Genomic DNA, 7,047 nt, shown 5'->3' with positions numbered 1-7,047 from the left:
TTTCCTTTGTATTGGAAACTTGACTAATTATTTGGTGCAAGAGGCCTAGCTTTGGGCCTTTCTCAGCTTTTGACATGCCTTCCTCACTAAGCTTGAGCATTTCTAGCTTTTGATTTAAAGTGAGAGATCTGCAACTCTTCTCTTCACTTGAATACTTAGAGGACATTGTAAGGTTAATTGACCTAATTTCAATATTGTTTTGACTGAGGCAAAAGGGAGGCCTAAGAAGAGTGAAGGAGATGGATGAACAACCAGGAACAGCCCAACAGCGAAACAGTCAAAACACACAGACCATGGGATGATTAAGTTTTATGGACACAATTTGTGGCACCCCAAAATAACTAATATTAACATAAAGGATCATTGATCACAGATCACCATAACAGATACAGAATAGCAAAAACATTTGAACTATTCCACAAATTACCAAAATGTGACTCAGAGACATGAAGTGAATATATGTTGTAGAAAAAATGGTACCAATAGACTTGCTTGATGCAGGGCAACCACAGACTCTCAATATGTAAAAAACAATATCTGCAAAGTGCAATGTTCCAGTTTGAAAGCTGCAGAATATAATATTCCAGAATCAGAATGGCTTTTAAAAAGGGAAATTTATTAAGTTGCAAGTTTACAGTTCTAAGTCTGTGAAAATGTCCAAATTACACAAGGCTATGAAAATGTCCATCTAGGGAAAGATACTTTGATTCCAGAAGGCTGATGATGTTCAGGGTTTCTCTCTCACCTGGAAAGGCACATGGCACTGTGCTGGTCTGAAATGATGAATGGACCCTGGAAAAGCCATGTTTTAATCCTAATTCCATTTTGTAAAGGCAGCCATTTCTTCTAATCCCTATTCAGTATTGTATGTTTGAAACTGTAATTAGATCATCTCCCTGGAGATGAGATTTAATCAAGAGTGGTTCTTAAATTGGATTAGCTGGAGACATGTCTCCATCCATTTGGGTGGGTCTTGATTAGTTTTTGGAGTCTGATAACAGAGGAAACATTTTGGAGAATGAGGGTGATCTGCAGAGAACAGAGAATGCTGCAGCACCACGAAGCAGAGAGTATACAAGCCAGCGACCTTTGGAGATGAAGAAGGAAAATGCCTCCTAGGGAGCTTCATGAAACAGGAAGCCAGGAGAAGAAGCTAGCAGATGATGCTGCGTCCACCATGTGCCCTTCCAGATGAGAGAGGAACCCTGACCGTGTTCACCACATGCCTTTCCAGATGAGAGAGAAACTGACTTATGTTCTCCATGTGCCTTCTCACTTGAGAGAGAAACCTTGAACTTCATCGGCCTTCTTGAACCACAGTATCTTTCCCTGGATGTCTTTGATTGGACATTTCTATAGACTTGTAATTGGGACATTTTCTTGGCCTTAGAACTGTAAACTAGCAACTCATTAAATTCACCCCCACCTTTAAAACTTTTTTTATTGTATAGTATAATATATAATACAAAGCAAAGAAATAAAAAAACAATAGTTTTCAAAGCACTCGTCAAAAAGTGGTTACAAGATAGATCCCGTAGTTTTCCTTCTAGCTGCTCCAGAATATAGGAGGCTAGGGGGCTTAAATATTTTTTATCATCACAATCTACTTTTTTTTCCTCCTTCTTTTGTGAACAATAACATATATACAAAAAAACTATAAATTTCAAAGCACAGCACCACAATTAGTTGTAGAACATATTTCAGACATTGACAGGGGTTACAATTTCACAATTTTAGGTTTTTACTTCTAGCTGCTCAATGCTGGAGACTAAAAGAGATATCAATTTAATGATTCAGCATTCATATTCATTTGTTAAGTCCTATCTTCTATATATAATTCCACCATCAACTTTGATCTTTCCATACCTCTCATTCAGGTTGTTTGAAATTCCCCTTTTTAAAAGCCATTCTGTTTCTGGTATATTTCATTCTGGCAGCTAGCAAACTAGAACAGGCACTGGCTGCTAGCTTTCTCTCTACACTCCTCCAGCAGCTTTCCTGGGGTTCTGTCCATTTTGCTGGCTCTCAAGCTTTTTTCAAAATGGTTCCCTGATAAGGACTCCAGTAAGCAACCCCACCCTGAATGGGTGGAGACACATCTCCATGGAAACCATCTAATCAAAAGTTACCAGTTACAATTGAGTGGGTCACATCTCCATGGAAACAATCAAAAAGGTCCCACCCAGCAGTACTGAATAAGGATTAAAGAATTTAGCTTTTCTGGGATATACAACAGATTCAAACCAGCACATGCAATAAAAGGAGGCACAGTAAAATCAGGTATACCTATAGCTGTAGTTTTCATTGGACATATAAGGAACCATGAACTGGCAAAACAAGTGACTTCTGTCACATCTGTTTGGTAGAGACAGTGGTAAAACACTAACATCATCTTCACTTTGAGTCTATTGAATTCACAATTACTTAGTTACACAAAGAATTGAGCTTTTTGCTCCACTTTTGTGTAGGCTTTTTGACTTCTCACATGGTTAATAGAAAGTTTCCATCAGAGAAGCATTCTAAAAAATACAGATATGTAAATATTCTGTTATGAATGACTTTTATCCAATACCCATTCATCTTTCTCCAAGGTGAATTTCCAGGGGAGGATTATTTATTTTCTGTAAAGTTCTTGATCTGACTCTCCTCCTGTTTCCAAAGGTGAGGGTGAAACTTACACACCTGCCCATCAGCACATCCCCCATCCACAGTGATTTGTTTGTGACCCAGTGAGATGCTATATGGGTGATTCTATCTCCCATTAGAATGGCATATTCTTCTATGCTGGTCTTGAATATGGAAGCATGTAGGCTTGGATTCTAGTAGATATCTTATCATCATAATGTGTGAGTGAAGTCAACAAAGAAGAAAAAAAGGGCTGAGATGGCTCTTGATGACAGTGTCTGAACCCCTGAATTCAGCTGTGCTTAGCTGTCTCAGTTACATGAGCTATTAAGTTCCTTTGTGTGCTTTAGCCAGTTGGGTTGGATATTCAGTCCCTTTCAAACAAAAGGGTTTTGATTGACACTGTGTGCCTTTTAACTTTCTTGGGCTTTACCAGTCACTCAGTAGGGTGGTACTGCTAAATATCAGGAAAAGAGTTAGGTCTGCTAACTAAAAATGTAAGATATTGGGTGCACAAGTGGTTCAGTGGTAGAATGCTCACCTCTCATGTGGGAGACCTGGGTTCAATTCCCAGACCAGACCATGCACCCCCACAAAAAATAAAAAAAGTTATTTACTTTTTAAAAATTATTGAGCTATTTTTATGTGGATGGACTCCAAATACTGTTTTCAGAAATTTAGGCAAAGCTTTAAGGGCAAAGCAACAGTTTGAACATTAGGAATGTGGAACTGTCTAAGAGTCCTGTGATAATACTGTCTCTGTTTTTGGTATTCAATAGCCGTTGGGTGTTTTCCTAATCTACCTTCACTAATTTGGGTGTTGCCTTATAATCTCCACCTTTAGACTTGGAAGGACAGAAAACACTGTTAATGTCTTTCAATTATTAATCAATGTATTAAATTTACAAATTCAAATATCCAGATCTCCCTTGAGATTTCACCATCAGTTTATAAATTTATTCTGTCTCTACTTCTAGAAAATTTTTGCAATTTTAAGGTGCTTTTAAATAATCTTTGGCTCCATTTATTATAAACTTAACATATTTGACAATTTTAAACATTTTACATTTAAGTTTATAAATTTAATCATTTTCTTTCCTTTTTTAGGCACTTTAATATATCTGACTTAAATAAAACCTTTCTAGCATTTAAATAATTCTAATATAACTAGTTTATTAAAGTTAATAATTCAATGAAGTTAACATCGTAAGCAATCAAAAACTAAAACTTAGGAAGATGATTTAAAATCAAAAGTCTACTCAATTACTCATTTTGAGTTACAAGCCACTCACTAAGCCACTCACACTCTACTAAGCTAAATATTCTAAGTATATGGAATTCAAAAGTTGCAGATTCCTCGTTAATCCCAAAGTATTATTTCTATGGCTTTGATTATTAGGATCATTATTCAAAAATAATTCTAAATTCTCAAGGGCTTAAAAGATATTACTGATGACTTCTGAGAACTGACTCATGCTCCCCACAAAAGGCATGTTCAGGTCCCAAAGCCTTGATGCTGTAGATGTGAATCCACTGTAAGTAGAACCTTTTGATAAGGGCACTTAAGTTAAGGTGTGGTGCAGCTCCATCAGGATGGGCCTAAATCCTATTATTGGGGGTCTTATAGAGGAAGTCACAGGGATGGCTTTCAGGGAAGGCCAGAGTGAGTAGCCAGAAGTTACAAGTCAGTGGAAGTAGAGGAGAAAGGAGAAGATGCTGCTATGTGCACTGCAAGTGACAGAAAAGCCAAGGAATCCCGAAGGTTTCCAGCCAGCCAGAAGATTACTGACCCAGAGAGGAGGCAAGCCTTCTAGCCTCTGAAACCATGAGCCCATAAATTCCTGTTGATAAACCAACCCATTTTATGGAATTTGGTTAAGCAGCCAGGAAACTAAAACACCAACAGACTGAGATTATTTTCCCCCTGAGTTTTGCACCAGGTCTGAGACCTGGAGCTATGGACGTCCAGACAATTCTTCCCATAATTCACAAAGATGACTGATGACTTTGCCTCCTCAGAATACTCTAGATTTGGACCAAATATAAAATTGGGTGCATTAATATTTAGGTGAGTACCTGGAGATACACAGGTGAAACATTCTGGGCTCTGTAAGAAGGCATATAATGCTGGTCTTACGCTAGCAGGGACTTTAAGAGAGAAAGTAAATTATCGTTTTGCTGCAGGAACTGTGTGAGTTCCTTCCAAATTTATTTAGTAGTCACAGTTTTTACATAAAGACTATTAATAATGCTTTGAGGCAGTTTTGCAACATAATAGCAAATCATCATTTTTGAATGCCCTGCTTTTTGAAAAAGCTTAGAAATGTGTTTCTAAAAAGCATGGTGACAACACGCAGCTGTCATTATGTGCTCCAAACAAAGAGAAATCACTCTCTTTGTGTAGACTTTGGAAGCGGCACCTAAGCACACGTTTGGGCAAGTCCTGTCCAGATGGTTGCATGACACAATTCATGGTGTTTCTTGTTGATAATATAGCATGCTGCCTCCAAGAGTGGGAAGTTCAGTAAGCAAACTCTGTGAGCTGTGCCTTTGTGTTCAGGGCATACATTATACACATTCAGCCTCCTATACTCCAGAAGCCAATAGCAGCATAGCTCATAATTACATGGCTTTGCATAGATCGCTCTTTTTTCCCTAGAAAAATAGTCTTCAAAGATTAAATGGGGAGGCTTTAAGGATATTCGCTTCTTATTATTTACTTGTTTTTATCCTCAGCTTCCAACCCAACTGGTATGAAGGAGTAGTAGTATTAATATGACATGAAGGGTACACTATCATATCCAGATTGAAGGAAACAAAATGATACAGCAAAGTATAAAAAATAAAATATGATTAAATGAAAGAATAATTTGCTAGCTAATAATGTTTTATGCCTAAAGCAGAATGCATACAGTTAAAAAGGAAGTGAATTATATGAGAATATAGACATAAAATGTTATACACTAAAAAATATACATGCATATATTAAAATGTTAGATAAGCTCTGCAATGAATCTGATAGGTACCTTAATTTTTTTTTTAATTCTAAGTAGGGAAGAGTAATGATATTTGCAAGAATGCTAAAGTTACAAAGACACAAATATTACTGATAAATAAAGGAAATGCTAAGTTTCAGTTAGAGGTTTGTGAAAAAAAGGTGTAATTTTTTTTTTCCAACTGGGTCCGAAGACCTCCCCTATACGTTCTGTGCTGAGACTCCCTGATTTAGAAGATAACTGGACTCAGTTATCCGTGTGTGAGTGTGTGTGTCTTGGAGGCAGGTTGTCACTGGCCAAAGACTGATTCTATGTAAATTGGTTTCAGAAATGCAAATTGTCTCCTTTTTTTTCACATGGGTAGGCTCACGGGAAGCGAAGCCAGGTCTCTGGCACAGCAGGCAAGAATTCTGCCACTGAGCCGCCAGTGCACTACCCACAAACCATCTCCTTTTAATAGGAATCCACCTTGCTGGTTTGAAAAGATTTATGTACCCTAGAAAAGCCATGTTTTAATCCTAATACCATTTTGTAAAGACAGCCATTTCTTCTAATTGCTATTCAGTACTATACGTTGGAAACTTTGATTAGATTATCTCCATGGAGATGTGACTCAATCAAGTATGGGTATTAAACTTGCTTGGGTGGAGACATGTCTCTCCCCATTATAGGTGTTCTTGATTACTTTACTGGAGTCCTTTAAAAGAGGAAGCATTTTAGAGAATGCTGCAGACCGTCGAAGCAGAGCTTACCAGTCAGCAACTTTTGGGGATGAAGAAGGAAAATGCCTCCCAGGGAGTTTCATATAACAAGAAGCCTGGAGAGAAAGTTAGCAGATGCCGCCATATTTGCCATGTGCCCTTCCACTTGAGAGAGAAACCCTGGACTTCATCAGCCTTTTTTTCTTATTAATTTTTTTTAATTTTTTTAAACATAACAGCATACAAACATGAACATTCTTACCATACGATCATTCCATACTTGGTATATGATGAATAACTCACAATATCATCACATAGTTGTATATTCATCATCATGATCATTTCTTAAAACATTTGCATCAATTCAGAAAAAGAAAGAAAAAGAAAAAGAATTCATGTATACCATACACTTTACTCTTCCCTTTCATTGATCACTAACATTTCAATCTACTAATTTAAAATTTGTTCCCCCTATTATTTATTTATTTTTAATCCATATGTTTTGCTCATCTGTCCATAAGGTAGATAAAAGGAGCATCAGACGCAAGGTTTTCACAATCACACAGTCACATTGTGAAAGCTGTATCCTTATACTATCATCTTCAAGAAACATGGCTACTGGAACATAGCTCTACATTTTCAGGCAGTTCCCTCTGGTTCATCAGCCTTCTTGAATCAAGGTATCTTTTCCTGGATGCCTTAGATTGGACAGTTCTATAGACTTG

This window comes from Tamandua tetradactyla, chromosome 5 (assembly GCF_023851605.1).
Source record: "Tamandua tetradactyla isolate mTamTet1 chromosome 5, mTamTet1.pri, whole genome shotgun sequence".
Lineage (NCBI taxonomy): Eukaryota > Metazoa > Chordata > Mammalia > Pilosa > Myrmecophagidae > Tamandua > Tamandua tetradactyla.
Note: the sequence above shows the minus strand (reverse complement) of the source record.